This window comes from Halichoerus grypus, chromosome 4, assembly GCF_964656455.1.
Source record: "Halichoerus grypus chromosome 4, mHalGry1.hap1.1, whole genome shotgun sequence".
NCBI lineage: Eukaryota > Metazoa > Chordata > Mammalia > Carnivora > Phocidae > Halichoerus > Halichoerus grypus.
The window spans coordinates 142791851-142813278 of NC_135715.1; the positions used below are offsets into that span (position 1 = coordinate 142791851).

The following is a 21428-nucleotide window of genomic DNA, read 5'->3' on the forward strand; positions in this document are numbered from 1 at the left end:
AGCATAAAATCATAAATCAAGAACAATTTCACCAACCATAAATACAGGCTCTCTCTCCAATTGTTTATTATTTGCTGATGCTGGAAACACAATCCAGAGATGAGTTTGCAAAATAGAGATTCATATAGGAACTAAAGAAATATTGCAAGACAGATGCTGGTCCGTATTCATCTTTTTTTTTTTTAAAGATTTTATTTATTTATTTGACAGAGAGAGACACAGCGAGAGAGGGAACACAAGCAGGGGGAGTGGGAGAGGGAGAAGCAGGCCTCCCGCGGAGCGGGGAGCCCAATGCGGGGCTCGATCCCAGGACCCTGGGATCATGACCTGAGCCGAAGGCAGACGCTTAATGACTGAGCCACCCAGGCGCCCCGTATTCATCTTTAAATGGGTTTAACTTGCATTTAGAAAAATTTACTCTTAAATAAAGATGGACACTCTTGCCTTATTGGCCAGTTCTGAGTCACATGTGATTCAGGAGGTTTCCTGAGAGAATTCTCTAAGGTGGAGAGACAGGGCCTTCCTCCTAGCTCGGTAGCCTTCAGTATATCGCACAGTATTGGAGTTTTGTGCATTCAATTAAGTAGGTTTATGGATTATATTTTTAATTTTAAAAAAAACAAAATGGACGAGTGGCTTATAAAACAGTTCAGGAAAGGAGCAGAGGGTTGAAGGTAACGTGGGTAATACAAGCCAAGCACATTTTAACAAATGTACAAATTGCTTTGCATACTCAGTGGAGAATAAGGAGAAAAAAGTATCAAGACTTATCTTGATATATTATTAAACAGTGCTCTTCATTCTCAATAGTTCCTTTCTACACTGTTTTTAAAGGCTGCCCTGCCCCATGAACATCACTGTGAAGTGGTCCCGAGCGTGGCCAGGAGCCCAAGGGCCCCTGTGGGGGAGACGAGGCAGCTGCTTTAGGGTCAGAAACGGACCCTGGAGAAGCCACGTGTTGAGGGGCCTCAGTGGAGCCCACGTGGATGGAGATTAGCTGGAGATAAGATGGATGCTCGTCACTGCTAACCCCTCTCTCCTGCTTTGGTACTTCATAATTCTCCAGCCCCAGTGAAGACAGAACAAGGGGAAGAAGTGAAAGAAACCTCAGCCACCTTGTGCAACTGGGGGCTTCAAAGAGAAATTGCGGTCATTTATAGAAAAACAAGGACTGTTCTTTTTCTTTTAATACATCTGAGTGTGTAGCCTGAAAATGATACCGGGTCCATTATGCAGAGATCATTTCCAGTTCATCTTTGTTTATCTTCCTGTTTCTAGACCTCGTGATTCCCAAAGTTGATATTAGTGTCACCTGGGGACCTTAAAAAGCTGCCAATGCCTGTGTTCCATCCCCAGAGATTGTCATTTAAGTTGTCTGGAGTGCGGCCCTGGCTTTGCGATTTTAGAAAGATCCTAGGTGGGACCCTTGGGTGGTTCAGTGGGTTAAGCTTCTGACTCTTGATTTCGGCTCAGGTCATGATCTCAGGATTGCTAGATTGAGCCCTAAGCCCCACATGGTGAGTCAGGGGGTGGGGTGGCAGTCCACTGGGCGCTCAGCATAGAGCCTGCTTGGCTGCCTGGGATTCTGTCTCTCTCCTCACCTTTCCCTACCCTCATGCATGTGCTCTCTCGCTCACTCTCTCAAAAAAAAAAAAAAAAATTCCTAGGTGATCCTAATGTGCAGACATTGGTTTACTCTTACACAGAACGTTTCGATTTCAGACTGTGGATTTTTTTTTTTGAAAAGATTTATTCATTTGACAGAGCGTGAGTGGGTGCGACAGGCAGAGGGAGAGAATCCTTAAGCAGACTCCTCGCTGAGTGTGGACCCCGACGCAGGGCTCCATCCCACAACCCAGGAGATCATGACCTGAGCCAAAACCAAGAGTCGGATGCTTAACTGACTAAGTCCCCCTCCCCGCCACCGGCACCCTGGTGTTTGTAGATTCTTAAAGTTCAGATTGCTGCAAGTGTTATAGATGCTTCTGTCACAGCCCATGCCTCTCCGCCATCTACATCTCTGTTCCTTGGGCTGCAGCCCCCAAAGGACTGTGAGCCGCCCCAGGGCAGGGGCCTTGCTGTTTTTTTTGCTGGGCATTGCTCTCCAGCATCCAGCACAGCATGTGGCATGGAGAAGACGCAGAATAAATATTTATTACATGGATGAAGGAATGACAGCGAGGTCTTTGTCCCTTTCTTACTCATTGTATCCCACTCCCAGCTCCTCTTGAACTAGAAAGCTCTCTGGCGAAAAGCAGATGCATCCTGAAGGCTGGTTACAGGAGCAACCATGGGAGGAAACAGATGTACATGCACTCCTCAGCTGAACTTCTCGACATCACCAGTTTGGAGATTTTGATCAAATGCCAAGTCTGTTGTCATAGCCTTAAAGTTCTGAGAGGAAGAAAGTGCTGCCTTTTTATTTCTGCAATTAGTCAGGCCCATTCTGTGTAGAGTGAATAATTCGATATTTAGGAATGGTTTTTGTTAGGTTGGCTCAATTCAGGGTTTTATGTCCTTATATTCTATATATTGATCTGCCTATGATATTTTTTTGACATTTACTATGCCTCTAGATTATATATTCTTGTTCAGTTGCCAGGAATTCAGTTGATCACAATAGCAAATTTTAAACTTTACCAAGTGCAAAGCATGATGTCTAAAGCTGTGCTTTAGCTGTAACATTTTATTCCATATGTAGGTAGTAATGATTAGAAGATGAATGCATTTCAAAAGCTTTCTTCTGGGGTCTTTTTTTAAAACCATTTTGTGCCATACACTTTTCTCTCCGATTGTGCCTACAGCTGGGTATGAAGGAGGTCGCTTGTTGTTGTTGTATGTAAGAAGAGCATCGGGTGCTGTATGTAAGTGATAAATCACTAAATTCTACACCAGAAACTAATATTATACCATATGTTAACTGATGGGAATTTAAATAAAAACTTGGGGGGAAAAAGGAAATGCGGATTTATATTTTAAAATTGGACAATGGACTTGATTCACCTCTACCTGATCTGTACTTATCGCTAGGAACAGAGAGCTCATGGCATGCGCAGCACACAAAGATCTGCCAAATAAAGGTGATTGGCAAGAAGAAAAGCAAAGCAAATAGACTTCTCTAGTTTGTTTTCTTTTTTTTATATATATAAATCTGTTTGCTTTTTTTGCTGTCTCATTAAGTTGCCCAGACAGTTGGTGAATCTTTGAAGGCATCAACTCTACTCTCCACTGCCTGCCAAGCAGCGATCACCATAGTAGATTTTGTAAAATGTGAAAGGAAATGTTTTTCTATTCTGTAAAACTCTATCTTTTGACGTTTATTACAAAAAGACAAAGTAATGACATGTGGAGTGACTCTTGTAAGATACTCAGTATGATACAAAATACAACAAGGAAAGTCTGTAAAAGCAAATAACCTACTCACCACTAATCTTTTAAAGCCAGTTGCCATCTTTTCTGGACCCCAGATGCTTGGAATTAAGTTAATCATTATGCTTGGGCCAGGATATACTATCATCATTTGAACAAGCATGACCTTATTTGTTTTAATAACATAAAGATGCCCATGAGCCTACAACCTAACCCAAGAGCCAGAATATTATGTTTCTCTTAAGTTTATATGTACACTCTTTTCTGACCCCCTTCACTTGCCTGAGAGGTAAACAATATCCCATATTTATTTATTATCCCTTTTAAAAATAGTTTTATCATATATACATAAGCAAAAAGATATGCCTAAATCTGTACAATGCATTGTTCGGTTTTGTTTACTTTTGCTTCTTCTCAATATGTATGTTTACTAAGATTCATCCTTGTATCTATAATTCATTCATTTTTAAATTATTTTATAATACAAATATATACCACACAACCATATACCAGAATTTATCCATTTTCCTGTGAATGGACATTTGGAATTTTCAAAGCTTTTGCTGTTGTGAACTCTAGCATAGGAGCTCTCTCATGTCGTGCCTGGTCCACACATGCAAATATTTACCTTGCATGTATGCCTTGGAAGGCACTTGCTGGCCATTGGGTATTTAAATGTTTGAATCTACGAGATCTACAACTTTATAAATTATTTTCATAAAACCAAGGACATAGTTTCATTCTCTAACACTCAGCATTGTCAGACTTCTCATTTTTGCTGCATATTTTGAAAAATGATATTGCATTGTGATCTAATACACATCGTTGAGATTTTTCATGATGTGGATCAAGTTCATCTGTTTATTGGCCAGAAGTGTTGCTTGTGTATGAAATAGTTCTTCCTGACTCTTCCCTTTATTTTTCTATTTTTTTTATTGCTGTGTATGCCTTTTATATATTCTAGATACTGTCACCTTCAGTTCTATGTGTTGCAAGTAACATCTCCCATTTTGTAACTAGTCCTGTCCCTTTCTTTCAGTGTCTTTTAATTTTAATATGGCCAAATGTATCAATATCTCTCTAAATTAAGCCACTTTGAATACAAATATGTACACACACAAGGAAAGGAGATATTTGATATATATACACAGATATAATAAATATATACATATATATAAGTATGTGTGCATATACTTCCAAATATATTTCCATTGTTTTCATGATTCTAAATCTCATGATTCCAAAACAAATTTGTGGGATAGGAAATACCAAAGTTTTTATATACATTGATTGCAAGCTATTTTCTGAATTGAGAATTAAAAGAAAAAATGCATCTTAGTATTCAGTAGTATACTCTACATTTGTTATATACAAAACTCCAATTTAAAAGAATCAACCTATGCACACACACACAATATTACTCAGCCATAAAAAGGAATGAAATTTTGCCATTTGCAGTGATGTAGATGGAGCTAGAGAGTATAATGCTAAGCAAAATAAGTCAGTCAGAGAAAGATAAATACATATGATCTCACTCATTTGTGGAATTTAAGAAACAAAACAGATGAATATGGCGGGGTTGGGGGAGGGGCAAGAGGCAAACCAGAAAACAGACTCTTCACTCTAGAGAACAAACTGAGGGTTGCTGGAGGGGAGGTGGGCAGGGGATGGGCTAATAGGTGATGGGGATTAAGGAGGGCACTTGTGATGTGCACCGGGCATTGTATGGAAGTGTTGAATCACTAAATTCTACACCTGGAACTAATATTATACTGTATGTTAACTAACTGGAATTTAAATAAAAACTTGAAAAAAAATCCATACTTTTCTCTTTACCGCTGGCCAAAAAATTATCCATTATACACTGTGAGAATGTGTATTTTTTCTAGAGACCAAATCTCCTCATATTTATTTCACATACATATATAGGCAGATAACCACTAACGACTACCGCTGGCCAAAAAATTATCCATTATACACTGTGAGAATGTGTATTCTCTCTAGAGACCAAATCTCCTGGTATTTATTTCATATACATATATAGGCAGATAACCACTGATGACTCCAAAATGTAGGAAACCACTACATAATAATTCTTGATTCATAAAATAAATGCCGTGACATAAAATCATAGCTATTATTGAGTCCTTGCTAAGTACCAGACACTATTCTAAGCACTTCACAGGTATTAATATAGTTTGCACAAACATCCTATGAGGTGGGTACCACTGTGACCATTTACACATGATAAAACTGACCGACATCAAGAAACTTGCTCCAGTTTTCCTAGAACACAGTGGAGCTAGAATGGGAAATAAAACTATCAGGACACCTTTGAAAACAAAAGAGAGCTTATTCAAACTCCCCTGGGAAAACAGGTGGAGCAGGGAATCAGGCCAGCCAAGATTATGTGGCCACCTAGCCATGCAGCAGATAGAGACCAAATCTTCCCAGGGTTTTTATCACTTCGGGAACAGTGGACATAATCGATTTCCTGTGGGTCTTCTCATCCTTTAACCTGCGACAATTTTCAGTGAGTCCCTTCCTCTGCAGCCTTGAGCAGTCTTTCACGCACTTAGGCATCAACGTCAAGACGGAGCAAACCTTAGTACCTAGAGCCTCGCCAAAGTGGGCCTCAAAAATTCCTTGCTGTCTTCTCCAGAAAAGCCTGAGTCTCTGCCAGAGAAGCCTTTGTGCTAAACCTGTGTGTGCCAAAGGAACTGGTTATGGCACTGTGCTCTCTTTTAAGTAGAAACAAGTATCATGTATCCAAGTCTCCATGTAGTAGAAGAGGAAGGAAAGAAAAACGGGGTTTCTGAAATACAGCTCAAAAGTGAGAGAGCAAGTGAAGTGAAGACCATGGGACTTCCGAGTCTTTATTTGGCTTTTCTGCTGACTTATCATAAAAATTGCTGCTTAAAAAAATGTGGATGGGGAATAAATCAACATTAGTCTTCATAAAGCACCCCGAAAAGCATGATGCATAAATAGCCATCATTTACTATTTTTGTGTAAAGATAAATTAATATAAGGTTTCTCTTATTAGAGTTCATTCTAAAGCAATGTGTTATATTTGTGTGTGTGTGTGTGTGTGTGTGTGTATTTAATCTTCTGTATATTATGATGTTTTGACATCTTAACAAAAATCTTTCTGGCTGGGGAGAGACTGCCTGCCCCTCTTGGGGCTAGCTATTTCTTCCGAGCTAGCGGGGGGCCCAGCTAGCACATGCCTTTGATAGGCAAACCAACCAACCCCGAGCCACACCTCCTCGACCTGGGTCCTACGCCCCAGGAGCAATAGTTCTCTGCCTTCATTGTCCCAGGGCCAGGTACTGAGCACCTGGAGAACCATCCTTACAGCCCAACGCCTGCTGAAATTATTCAAACTAGCCAATCCTAAACTGTTTACCTGCCCTGGCTTGCTTTTTCCACAGAACCCCGGAAAGGGCTGAGGCTCCAGCTGTGCTCTCCTGTTTTCTGCTTCCTGACCACCCTGGTGTATTTCCCTGTGGCTCAGCATGATGTGCCCTGCCGTGCCTCTGGTCTCCAGGACCTGTGAGTATAATCAGCTTTCTTTTCCCGAGTCTCTCCTCTGTCTCTTCTCGTGGCTGTCCCTGACCGACCACGTCATAAGACAATACAAAGCAGGTCAGAACTTTGGAAATGGAAAAGCTTAAAAACCAAGTGAAAGAGGGGGAATCGGTGCAGTGCTCTGGGGTTGGGAGTCACTTTGCGCCAAGCAGCCCCAAATGTGCTTCCTAGACATTTACTCATCAGATTGTCAGCAGCTAAACCTGCCCCTAACTCCCAACTCCTTGTCTACGTGAATGCCACGTGTGGTGGTCTGTGGATGGAGGATGACAACTGTGTGCAGTAAAGAGAGAGAATGGTATTGCCTCACAGTAATACTTTCTTTTCGGATTGGTCCTAAGTCACGTGCTCTTCACTTGTAGAGAAGCATTATCATTGAAAAGGAAAACTTAAAAACTTTCTTTTTTCTTTTATTTAATAGGTTGCTTGGTTGTGCTTTTTGATTAAATGCTTTATTGATTCAACAATATTAACCTTGTTGAGTAAAGCATCTACACATATGAGACAAATCTGATCGTTATCTTATAATGACTTATGAGATTATATTATTATTATTATATTATTATTTGGCATTCCCTTATTGGCTTGATGCAGAAGCCAGTGTGTTTGGCTTCACACTTGACTTCCTTTCTCTTAGCCACGTCCAGAAACACAAGCTCTTAAATTGAGCCACAGTTATTAATTATGGAGGTCTCAGGCTCTTACATATAACAGGTTCTTACTAAGTGTTTGTTGAGGGAATAGAGTCCTGGATTGTTCTTGGACTATGTGATCCTATTTTATCATAATATTTTTCTGAACATTGGCATACTTGAAATTCAAATGGGAAAAGAACCTGACTTCTCCATCGTAGAATGACATCTATAGGTTGGGTTTATCCTAAAGCTACTTTTTACTTAATGGTTGAGTTTTACTCATAAGTAATACATCCTTAACCTGTTATCAATAATGTTAAAAAAATAATCTGCAGAGAAGTACACCTATCCCTATATCTTCACTTCACATGGAGTCTTGGCTACTCAGGATAGAATTCCAAGACTTTCATGTTGGTTATATATTATACATTTATCTGATTATCCACTTGAGGTATTCAAGAGATTATTTAGAGACTCTCAGTGGTTTTTTTTTTAGCTTTTTTTTTTTTACGTGTAGTTCAAATGAAATTTTATGTGTTTAATAAAGACATGTTTTGAAATTTTAAGAGCTATACAAGTCAGGTAAAAAGCCACATTTATTAGTCCTTGGAGATCACTATAAAACTCAGACATAAAATTAATTTCTCAAGACACACAAAAGATAGAACTCCCTATAGCTTTTGTCAGATGTCAAAAAACAGTGATATATTAGTCCTATGAAGTTGCTTCGCCACCAGCAGGTTTTAGTTAACATTATTATGATAGTGAATGACCCTAAAGAGAGCTCCCTCCTTCATTTAAGGCTCCTTCCTAATAACCTACAGCTGTGTGAACGCCATCAGCTGTGGGAGTTTCTGATGGGCACATTAAAAGTGTTGGTATGTCACTCCATATGGTTCTTATGGGCTTCCTTTGACGACTCATAATATTCCATCAGTCCAGCTGTCAATGGCCAATTCCTCAGCTGGGCTGATGACTTGAACAGTGACTCACCAGTCTTTAATTGTTTCTCATTGTTGCTACTAAAAAGCCGGGAGCTCTTTGTTTGCAGTGAGTACAAAATGGAGAGGCACTCCTTTCAAAATGAAGCAGCCTCGTCTCTGAGTAGGACAGGCTTCTCAAACCTCAGTAAACTTTTGTTTTACACACTGAAGTCCACTTCGTTGTGGGGATACAAAGTAATTTGGAGGAGAAATTGTTATCACTTCAATTGCATGAAAATGTAGTCACACATTTGCAAAAGAGGCCCCAAATGCAGCATTGGGCACAAGTTTAAAAAGTGATCTTGTTTTGTTGGCTTATGATGGCGGTATTTAACTTTCACACTTGTTTTCTGAAGAAAAGCAATGAACAACATAAAGAGGTAATGGCAGTTATATTGTAAAACTTTGGTTTAGAAAGAATTCATGAGATCATTACATCTTTTATTTGAGGAAAAAAGGGCATTATTGAAAAATAGCAGAAAACCCACAAATTATATACAAAATTAAACAGAATTTAAAGAGAAAAAAGGGTAAATATGTAAGGCCTAATTCTGTAATGAGGTTAAAGTTTTATTTTTTAATCTTTTCTTTTGGTACTGAATCTTAATTTAGTCAGTCTTATAGAGTCTTAGCAATTTATTGCTTAAATCGTTAGAGGAAAATTATGTGTTAGTGTTCGTATGTGACCCTCATTATTGAATTTTAGACATGTGTCTTTTTTTAAACTGGAAAATCCTTCTATTTTAAGAAGTTTTGTGGGAAGGAAGTAGTTTCTAGACTAGAATGATTGCCTGTGTATCTTTAGGTTTCTCTTATCTTTAAAAGTTCATTTAATTTCTCTGTTTCTGTTTACCTGCTTTCATAGCAAGCAGGAGAACACCAAATTTACTCCAGGATATGAAGAGTATCTTTATAAATGTTTATAAATACTTCTTCAATAGTTCGAAGGCCTGTGCAAGTAAGGCTGAAACAAAAATGAGGAATAATTATTTCTATTTCATTAGGTATTAGTGTCTGTGAAATATTCCTAACTCTTCAAAATCCATTAAGGCCTATTTTTATAGAAACTTGAAGCTAAAGACTCTAAGGAACATCAGTGGAACTTCATTTACCCAAAACTAATGGGCCCAGATGCAGTTGGAATTCTAAGAAAAAGACTATTGTTGTATAACGCTCAACTCTCTTACAGCCACTTTGCTTTAATGCTCTCCTCGCATTTCTGAAGGGTCACTTACATTGTGGTAGCCACTTACTACTTCCTCTCACTACTTTATCTTTCCTCATATATGTCATGTCTTCATCAAGGATAAGGATGACCCAGGATTTCTTAAGGGACTTTCCTACTATACCTTGCAAACAAATGTCAGTAATTGGCTCATCAAATCTTTTCTTACATGGTGGAAGAAATGTATTAATTGTTCTTTAAAATGCTCTCTTGAAGTTGGAAAGCAAGTGGGAAGAAGGTGCTTTATCACTTATTAAACTGGTTCCTACAATGTGTTGACTTATTTAAAATATATCTTAGATAATACGATGCTAAGAAATGCCAGAATGAGGATAGAAGAGTAACATTTGAAATGTGATAATTAATGTTGGAAACAGTACTTAAGTGTAAAATACAGAGACCATATATGTGTGTGTGTGCGTGTGTGTGTGTGTATACATACATACATACACACAACAGTCTCATTTCTTAAATTCTTTAATCAGGATTTAGTTATAAGCCTCTTTGTGGTTTTATTTCACAAAACATTGAAAAATAAGAGAAAGAAGGAAAAGAATGAAAAAGCACAAGATGAAAATAGGAAAGCTGTCTAGCACAATAATTTATTATTTTTTTATATGATAGTATTGGGTCTGTTTTATCTGCAGTTGGAATGAAATTATGGCAAAGCCAGTGACCACCTCCCTCCTATCCACATGTTCCCTAACATGTTCTAGTGGAGGACATGCAATAAGGGAGTCTCTTACTTCTTTGGATCAGTGACTTTGGTTATAAAAATGAGGCCCTCTAGAAAAACTGAGGAGATGAGCAACAGGAAAACTATTTTGCAATAAAAAATAAACCCGGATTTTGGGAGCTGAGGGAAGCTGGAAATGCAGTCATTGAAAAAATGACTGAGGTACTGGAACAGCTGGACATGAACATGCAGAAAAAGGAGTCTAGACACTGACCTTCCATCCTTCACAGACATCAACTCAAAATGGATCCTAGACCTAAATGTAAAATGTAAAACTATAAAACTCCTGGGAGGTGCTATAGGAGAAAATCTATACAGCCTTGAGTGTGGCGATGACTTTTTTGGATATAACACCAAAGACAGGATCCATAAAAAAAAGTAATTGATAAACTGGGCTTCATTAAAATAAAAAACTTCTCTGCAAGAGACCATGTCAAGAGAGCGAGAAGAGAGACTGGGAGAAAATATTTGCAAAAGACACATCTCATAAAGGACTGGTATGAACAGTATATAAAGAACTCTTAAAACTCAACAGTAAGAAAATAAACAACCCAATTAAAAAATGAGCAAGGGACCTGAACAGACAATGCACCGAAGAAGACCTACAGATGGCAAATATGCATACAAACAGATGTTCAACATCCTATGTCATTAGGGAATTAGAAATTAAAACAACAATGGGATACTACTATATACCCATTAGAATGGCCAAAATTCAAAACACTGACACCACCAAATGCTGACCAGAATGTGGAGCAAACAGGAGCTCTCACTCATTGCTGGTGGGAATGTGGAATGGTACAGCCACTTTGGAAGACCGTTTGGCGGTTTCTTACAAAACTAAACATATTCTTACCATATGATCTAGCAGTTGTGCTCCTTTGTATTTACCTTAATGAACTAAAAACCCATGTCCACACAAAAGCCTGTACAGTGATGTTTATAGCAGCTTTATTCATAATGACCCAAATCTGGAAGCAACCATGTTGTCCTTTGGGAGGTGAATGGATAAATAAACTGTGGTAAACCCAGACAGTGGAATATTCTTCAGTGCTAAAAAGAAATGAGCTATCAAGCCATGAAACGACATGGAGGAACCTTAAATTTATATTACCAGGTGAAAAAAATCAAACTGAAAAGGCTACATACTGTATGATTTCAACTATATGACATTCTGGAACAGACAAAACTATGGAAACGGTAAAAAGATCAGTGGTTTCCAAGGGTTAGGGGGAGGGAGGGACAAATAAGCAGAGTACTGAGGCGTTTTAGGACAGTGAAACTCTTCTGTGTGATAATACAGTGGTGGATACATGTCATTATGCATTTGTAAAAATCCATAGAATGTATAACACCAAGACTGAACCCTAATGTAAATTATGGATTTGGAGTAGATAAGGATGTGTCATTATAGGTTCATTGATTTTAACAAACATTCCACTGTGGTGCTGGGTGTTGACAGAAGAAGGGGTCGTGTGTATGTGTGGGAGCCAGGGATATAGGAGAACTTTCTGTACTTTCTGCTCAATTTTGCTATGGAAGTAAAACTAAATTCTAAAAAATTAAGCACATTTAAATGGCTGGGAACATTTAAAAGACCCTTTTTTTTCTTTTTTACGATTTTATTTTTATTTTAGAGAGAGAGCATGCAAGCAGGGGGAGGGGCCTAGGGAGAGTGAGAGAGAGAATCTCAAACAAACTCTGCCCTGAGTGTGGAGCCCAGTGAGGGGCTTGATCTCATGACCCTGAGATCATGACTTGAGCTGATAATCAATAGTCAGAGGCTTAACTGATGGAGCCACCCAGGCACCCCAATGCCACAGACCTTATAAGAAAGCTGCTCTGTGTATCCTCAGGTTAGTGGTAAATTGGGGGAGCAAAGAGCTTGGGATTGTGCCAGCCGTAAAGCATGGAAGGGCTCACAAGAAGAACCAGGGCATGGCGAAAGTACCTGTCAAAGAACCAGCTGCCAGGTGGATGGGATGGTTCAAGAATGAACCAGCTCATCTTTCCTCCAGAAAGATATTAGGGAAGGTAACTGGTTGGAGATTGCATTTGAGGGGCTGGATGATAGTTGGTAGGAAAGCAGACATCTGCTTCCATATCTGTGCAAAGAATCTGTTTTGCATTTTGTAATGCTCCTTTTGGGGTAGGTTGGAGAAAACATACTGAAGGAAACAAGTGTCAGGCACATAATTGATACTCTATAAAGTTGTCAGTGAATAGAAAACGTATGAGGCAAACAACACAAACTGCATAAGGACAGAGTGTTAAATATAAACATTACCTGAAAATATTTTATTAATTTTCCATTTTTTTGGAAAGCACTATAGCAATTTTATAAGGAGGGCATGAAAGTGAGCAGATTTTAAGCTAATGCTTAAAAAATAAAGAATATTAAAGGAAATAGAAAGATCTTTTTGTTTGAATTCTAAACTGTGACATAAGGAAATCTCATAGCTCAGTCAACTAGAAGGGAGATAAAATAGTGTCCAGGCATTTCTTAATTGGAAATTTCTTTTTCTCAGCCCAAAAAGAAACTTTCCATCTGTTCTAGCATCTGCTTACTGTGGTTCAAGAATTTCTCCAATTTAACAAATAGGTGTGACAATTGTGACATCTGGGAATTTTTTCTAAGGAAACACAAAAAGAGTTTAGGTGGCTGGTAACTGGTTTCATAAGCTTTTCATAGATTTTTTTTATATATACACAGAATTAAAATGACTGATCACATGGTACATTTATAGTTCTTTTCAAAAAGAAGCTTTGAACTGGTGTGCCACTAGAATTATACTTGTTGTTGTTGTTGTTGTTGTTGTTTATTGTTCACTCATTATTGCAAGAAGAGCAGGGAGAGGTTTGCCTGATGGCAGTCCAGTAGGATTTGGGAGATGTGACTTCTTGGTTGGTTTGAGGGGCTTTTGGAAAATTGCCTCATTTCTCTGACTCAGTTTGTCCAGTGGTTAAAAAATGCAAATTTAAATAGCTGTCCATTCTGAAAATACTAGAATGTTGAAGAAGAAAATATACTAAAAATATAGTTGCTATAGGCTGAATGTTTGTGTCCCACTCTTATTTCCATGTTGAAATCCCAATGTCCAATGTGATGATATTAGCAGGTGGTGCCTTTGAACAGTTCTTAAGCCATGAAGGTGGAGCCCTCATGCATGGGATTAGTGCCTTATAAAAGTGGCTCCAGAGAACTCTCTAGCTCTTCCTCCATGTGAGGACATCATGAGAAGGCACAGGCTATGAACCAGGAAGCAGGCCTTCACCAGAGCGCAACTATGCTGACTCCTTGATCTTGGACTTCCCAGCCTCAAGAACTGTGAGAAATAATCTTTTGATCTAGAAGTTACTCAGTTTCTTGTATTTTGTTATAGCAGCCAGAATGGACTAAGACAACAGTCTATGGATGCAAATGAAGACCATTACAATTGGACTTCCTCCATCTCTTATGCCTTTTTTGGAAACTCTGAATTCTGAAATTTTGTAATTTCTTGCTCTCATTTGAGCAAAAACAAAACAAAACAAAAAAACCCCCATGATCGTAAAAAGTTCAGAGATTTTGAATATGGCTTTAATATATAAATATTTCTTTTACCTCTTAAGATTAATTTTAGGGGTGCCTGGGTGGCTCAGTTATGTAAGCATCTGCCTTTGACTCAGGTCATGATCTCAGGGTCCTGGGATCAAGCCCTGCGTCAAGCTCCCTGCTCAGCAGGGAGTCTGCTTCTCCCTCTCCCTCTGCCTCTCCCCCCTGCCCCCGCCTACTCATGCTCTCTCTCTCTTTCTCAAATAAATAAATAAAATCTTAAAAGTTTCTACTGTTCATGTTAATTTATTATTTTTGGTTTGTCTTCATAGCTATACAGTGTCTCCAGTATTTCATTGTGCTTTTCAACAAGTGTCAGACTCCCAGTGAAGCAAGAAATTTTGTGCAATCATTATCTTTCTGTCTTTCACATTTGAAAATTGAAGAAGTGAGAGTGTGACTATAATTGGTATTCTGTCATGTGCTTAAAGCAAATGTTCCTTGGCCCTCTGACTGTAATGGATGTTCCAGTTCTACTTTGATTTGAAGTGATTGTCTGCAGTCTCACAGTACAGGTCATCCCAATGTGGCCATCAGCAGTGGCTCCAGGGTGACCTGAGACTTTTGTGTTCCTGACCAGCCAGCTCATCTTCAGATCATGACCAGAACTCATGAGGCTTTCAGTCACTCAGAGTCATTTCGTGTAAAAGGGGCCTTTTCTGTCCACACTTTCTTCTTTTGATTTGATTGGAATTCTATGAGCTATAGGAAAGAGGTGATGTGTGGGAAAGGCTGAGAAATGGAGGAATTCTGATGCAAAGCTGCCTAATGTAATATAAGGTGAATAATAGTTGGGAGTTAATATTTCCTTACTAGGCCAAAGTATAAGTTTTCTTTCATATATTCCCCCAAAAGCAAAGAATATGAGAGACTTTTAGCTCTTTAAGTGGTCCTCCATATTTTGTTGACTTGTTAGAATCTTTATTTGCTATTCTATTTTCTTTATCTCTACCTATAATGTTAAGGATATTAATAGTCAGAAAAGGAGAAAGAAAAAAAACCACATATATTACCACAAAATATAGGAAGAGATGCTCAACCTAGGTTTAATTAGCAAGACCACAGTGAGCTACCATTTTACACACAACAGATTGGAAAAAATTAAATAGTCTTATAATATCAAGTGTTGGTGAGGACATGGATCGACTGGATTTCTCATTCATTGCTGGTAGGAATAGAAAATATTTTCTTGTAATAATTATTTCTGGCCTTACCTTGTGAATTAGAGCATTGCATACCATTTGACTCAGCAATTCTACTCCCTTATGCATATACAGTCATATGTTCAACATGAGCATATGTTTATAATAGTCCTACACTGGAAACAATCCAATTGTGGCCCCCAAATGAATCAATGATAATGTTGTGAGCCAAGGATAATGATTCTGCACAATTGATTGCATCCAAAATAAGACTAAATAAAACCAGAAAGACTAAGAGCATCTAAAAAAGCATCTGAAACATAGAATGTGTGTAATTACTTGCTGAATAGATGAATGATAAAAGTCATTGATTTGGGGGTACTATGTGACTCTAGGTATTGATGAATGTTTAGGAAGACTTTGCTGACTAATTTCTCTCTGATGAGAAAACAAATATTTATTAAGAGCTTCTTTACCAAGTATTTTCTCAACACTTAATGATTCTGTATTACATTAGTTTGTATTTTGCTGTGTAAATGGCACTAGAATATTGTCACCCTGCCCATTTTGTAACTAGAACCAGATTATAAACTTCTGGAGGGAAAGGACCACATTTTTCAGTTTCCTTTCTCTTTTCTTACAAAACTAGATGGAGTGTGCCATTGGTAACTGCTTAGGACTTAATGGTGAAACAAAAATCCGCTCAAATTTTCCTCCTTTCCAAAAAAATCTGTTTTGAAAAAGGATAAATCATGGTCAAAAGCAGGATCTTTCAACCAGGCTAAGTGCTCTGGGACTTCAAGTGGATTCATTCATTCACTCATTCATAGTGCACACATAGGTGGGAATGGGGAGGGCAGAGAAAGAGGGAGAGAAAGACTCTTAAGCAGAGCATGGAGCCTGAGGCGGGGCTCAATCTCACGACCCTGTGATCATTACCTGAGCCGAAATCAAGAGTCAGATGCTCAACTGACTAAGCTGCCAGACGCCCCTCAAGTGGATACTTTTAAAGAAAAGTTAAACATAAGGAAAAAAGAAAAGCTTAACATATATGGTGAAGTTGTGGCAATTATCTCTGTGTGTAGGAATATGTTTGTAACAAATACAAAGAAAATCTTATGTGGTAATTCTGAGATATAATGAAATTCTTAGCACACAAGGCATCAATGATAGAAAAACATTGTATATTTGATATTCATCCAATTAAAAACATGCTAAACAGTGTACTACGCTCATTATCCTGCAAAGAAAAATGGAATCCAGGAAGCTGTTGATATTTCAGTTCTAAGAGGTTATTTTTGTTGTTGTTGTTTAATCAAGTACTAATCAGGAGAGATGCACTTTATGACAAGAGAGCCAATTTATCTGACTTCAAAACTACCCAGGCAGTTAGCCTTAGATGATTATTCTTAGAAGTATGTTAGCCCATTTCCAATTAAACTGTACTTCCTGTTGTTACAGTGGTTACAAGAGGCCCAAATTGAAAGAGAAAAGGAAAATATGCTTCCCCACCCTTTTCCTTCTACCCAGTTCATCACCAATTTAAACCCTCTGATATGCTAATTGGTTCACAGGTATCAGAGGAGAATCTTTTGAGAGAAAGCAACAGAAATCCCAAACCAAAATAACTCATCCAAAAAGGGAGTTTATTGTTTCATTAACTGAGCACTCTATATCTGCTATGACCAGGATTTATTGCTAGTTACGTTTCTTCTGGGTTGGCTCCATTTTAAAACAGGCTTTTTAGTGGTGGTTCTGTGTCTCGTCTAACAGGAAAGAGAAACTTTCTCCTTCAAGAGTAGAGCAAAAACTTGGTTCTTGTAGTCTCATTTTGAGCCATGGACCCATCCCTTAATTACTGTGTCCAGGGAAAGAGAATTAGTTTAGACTTATGATACATGCCTACCTCTGTAGACATACGAGTGGGGGGTCAGTTGACGGCAAATACATATGCTGCATCTAGAACAGCCTGATATTTGGACAAAATTTAGTGTATTGTTACCAAAGATAACTATACTAAATGTTGCAGTTAGCTATTACATTATACCCTTCAAGTCAGTCCCACATTTTCTTATATCTTTAGTAACTATGGGCTATGTATTTTCTTGGACATAGAGGTATGAGAGATACCCAGCAAGCTAGAACAGTTTTTTGTTTCTTGGTTGGTGAAAGAAGGTGCAAGCAACTTTTTTGCTAGGTGACTTAACAAAGGGTCTATTTGGAGCTGTTTTTCTTAATTCTGAGAAGAGTTTCTGGAGGGTCTCTTCTTACTCAAATGGAAGAAGTAGGAACCCATTGGTTCACAAGTGTGTATCAGAATACTTTGTGGCTTGATGAAATTTTCTCCAAAGAATCTTTGCAATGCAAGCTTGAGGAAAGCTGAAGTAAATTTGCATTGTCAAAGGCTTCTCAGGGGGAAATAGAATCTCCCCATTCCAGTGGAGACCACCTATCAGAACATGAGATAGATTGAAATGATTTCAAGTAAGTTCCCCTGTGTCTCCAAAGGAGCATTCACCCTGAGGGAAGACAGATGTTTGACTAGTGAATTGTAGGAAATCATGAGGGAAGATTCATTCCATAACAGTCTGTGGCTGGAAGATCTCTCTGTCACAACAGGGGCACTGTGAAAACAATGGCCCTTGACTGAAAGGGTAAAAGGAGACCTGGAACTTCAGAAGCCTGTGTGTGGTGGACCTCTGCAGAGTGTGTGGCATTGCTGGTGTGGGTAGAAAGGTGATGCACTAGACTGGATCGGTTGAGTGCAATCAGTTTGTATGACAGTGACAACAGAAATGACGATTGTTGGGGCTGGCATGAAACTGGTGAGACAGCTTGAGTGCCTGCCTTCTCTCCTCCTCCTTTAGTATTTCTCTTTCCCTCCCTCCCTCCCTGTCTGCCTCCTTGCCTCCTTCCCTCCCTCCCTTCCTTTGTTAATTCTCCTGCTAACAACAAGTAGCTCAGAAACAGGGATTGATCCTTTTGGGTTACACAAGCATCCACAGTTCTTGACAACTTGGTTAAAGGGAGAGGTTTCAAGAGGTAGCCATTGGATTTCCTTTTAAAATGGTCCTGTGGGGGATTGAATGATTAATTTGAATATTAAAAAGATTTATGATCTTAATTATACCTCAAGCTGGTAATGCAGGCCACATTGATTTTACCAGATTAATTAAAAAAAAAACAACACAAAAACAAAACCCACAACTTAGAGAGTTATTCCTAAGAGTTCTGGTACTCCTTCTTCTGTTTTCTAGCTTCCAAACCTGATCAGGCTTAAAATTATCTTTAAAATAAATGATTCCCACACCATCAAATGTAGACGTGAGTGTTAGTAACATATCTAAAGAAAGAGTAAAACAAGTGGAAGCGGGGAGGGGTTCTTGGTCAGCAGAGAAAAATGAGGGCCGGAGAGTGGAGAGTCAAGGTTGGTGCTTCTCGTTCCTGCAGAGGGAATGCAGGCTCATGGACCTGTCAGGCATCTTGGCAGGGGCGTCTCCACTCTCAGTCAAGTTTCCTTAGCCAGATGCCATTGAACAACCAAATCAAATAATTAGTTCCCTTCATTTTCAAATTCTGTGTTCATAAAGCAAACATATGTTAGCCTCTCCACAGGGAAATCATTTACTGAATAAAGTATATATTCAACTGGACTCCTTAGTGGCGGAGGATGGCAACCTTAAACTGAGCTTTGAAAACACCGATTTCAAAATTAATAGAATAAATACATTGGAAGATGTAAAAATAAACAGACAGTATCATTCTCAGTTCAAACTTAAATGAGTGATTGAAGGATGTCAACTTTCTCACAAAGACCATCAAGACAGAAAAAAGTTTGTGTTGGACTTTTATTCTTCATTTTTTTGAGAGACTTGTCATGTGAGATGAACATGAGACTCATGTTTTCTGCCCTGCTCTTGTCCGAGGGCTCCAGGAAGTCTTCCTTGGGGAAATAGCATGTGACCTGGGATATGGTATCTAAGGGAGGAGGAGCATTAATGGTAGCAGAAGACAGTGGGGAAGATTTCTAAATTGTATCAGTCAGGGTTCTTGGTTACAAACAATAGAAGCCAACTCACTACCAGATTAAAAAACAAATCACTGAAAAAATATTGGGCATGTCACAGAATCAAGTGGGAGACTGGGAAATAGGACCAGAGAACGAGAATCCAAAAAAGTTAACACACCAGGGTAATTTTTGCTTCAGATGCTATAACTGGTTCTGTCCCCACTTGATATTTGTGCTGAGCTGTAAGTAAGCTGACTGCTACTGTGTTCTTGTTTCATTTCTACAGGTTTCAAAATCTTGGTGGGAGCATCTGATTGGCCAAGTATGGTAGCCATTTTCTAAGATGGGCTCCTATTGATGATTACTACGTGGTATTCAGCCTTTTCTGTAGTGCTCCCCTGCCCCGCATCCCAATATTGTATTAGGGTTGATCCCTGTGACCAATAGAATATAGGAGAAGTAATGGTATGTAACTTCTGAGGCCAGGTCGTAAAAGATAATATCATTTCTGCCTTGCTCTCTCTTGGACCACTTGCATCAGAGGAAGCCAGCTGCTATGTTGTGAGGGCACTTACACAGCCTTTTGGAGAAGTATCCATGGTGAGGAACTAAGGCCTTCTGCCCAAAACAGCACCAACAAGTCAGCCATGTGTGTGAAGCATCTTGGAAGTGGATCCTTCAGTCATAGTTAAGATTCAGTTGATGCCTTGATTACAGCTTCATGAGAGATTAAGCTGGAATGGCCCCGCTAAACTACTCCTGAATTCCCGCCCCACAGAGACTGTGTGAAATAATAAATGTTTATTTTGTTTTAAATTGCTAAATTTTAGGGTAACTTGTTATGCAGAAATAGGTCACTAATATACATGCCTGATTCTTATCTGGAAGAGAGAGAAGGCATCTCATTTTAGAGATGAGGAAATTAACTCAGATTTAAAAAGTCTAAATTTGTTTCAAAAATCACTTAATAAATATTTGCATGGCCCTCCTATATACCAGCCGCTGTTCTAAATGCCTTACAGATATTAACTCCTGTCCTCCTCCTAGCAGCCCTGTGAAATAGACACTATTAATACCTATTATAGACCGAGTTGTGTCTCCCCAAAACCAATTATGTTGAAGCCCTTGCCTCCAGTGTGACTATATTTGAAGATGGGGCCCCTAAAGAAGTAACTAAGGTTAAATGAGGTCATACGCATGGGGGCCCTAATACACTCTGGTTGATGTCCTTAGAAGAGGAAGAGCCCCCAGGGATGTACAAGCACAGAGAAAAAGCCAGCTGCCGGTCAAGGAGGGTAGGCCTCAGGTGGAACCAAACCTGCTGACACTTTCATGTTAGACTTCCAACCTACAGAAGGTGAGAAAATAGCTTTCTGTGTGTAAGCTACCCGGTCTGTGGTGTCTGTTACGGCAGTCCTAGCTAGCACTAGTCAACACCTGAGGTTGGCGTGACTCAGGCAATGCCGATTGCTGCTTTGACCCTGCTGTCCATTATGCCAGTCACCCCCACCTCACCTTTACTGGTTGAGGTTGTAGATAAAAGAAATGAAGCACAAGGAAGTGACTAGTCCACAGTCACATAATTGGTAATAGTAAATTGGGATTTGAGCTCGCAAAATGAATCCACTGTACTGCACATTAATAAATCCAGGCAAGAAGATTTTAACAGATACACTTTTCCCTGTGAATTTTGTGTCCTGTACACATTTTTTTTTTAAGATTTTATTTATTTGACAGAGAGAGAGACAGCCAGAGAGGGAACACAAGCAGGGGGAGTGGGAGAGGGAGAAGCAGGCTTCCCACAGAGCAGGGAGCCTGATATGGGGCTCAATCCCAGGACCCTGGGATCATGACCTGAGCCGGAGGCAGACGCTTAACGACTGAGCCACCCAGGCGCCCCTCCTGTACATATTTTTTTAATCGAAATTATTGATAGAGATTCTAAATAAGTTTAATAAGGTTTAAAAATTATTTTGGTCTTGGTGTTGGGAAAACGGGACAGCTATGTGAAAAAGAATGAAACTGGACCATTTTCTTACACCATACACAAAAATAAACTCAAAATGGATTAAGGACCTAAATGTGAGACCTGAAACCATAAAAATCCTAGAAAAGAACATGGGTAGTAATTTCTCTGACGTCG

The 21428-nt window shown here is 39.0% G+C and overlaps 1 long non-coding RNA gene across 1 annotated transcript in view; it reads left to right on the top strand.

Annotated features, from left to right (window-relative positions):
• LOC144381636 (uncharacterized) overlaps positions 1–21428 on the top strand; it is a 126472-nt gene that overhangs the window by 74371 nt on the left and 30673 nt on the right. The window contains exon 3 of the long non-coding RNA XR_013447246.1: positions 6804–6924. This is a non-coding gene — a long non-coding RNA (uncharacterized LOC144381636). The remainder of the gene's footprint in view (positions 1–6803; positions 6925–21428) is intronic.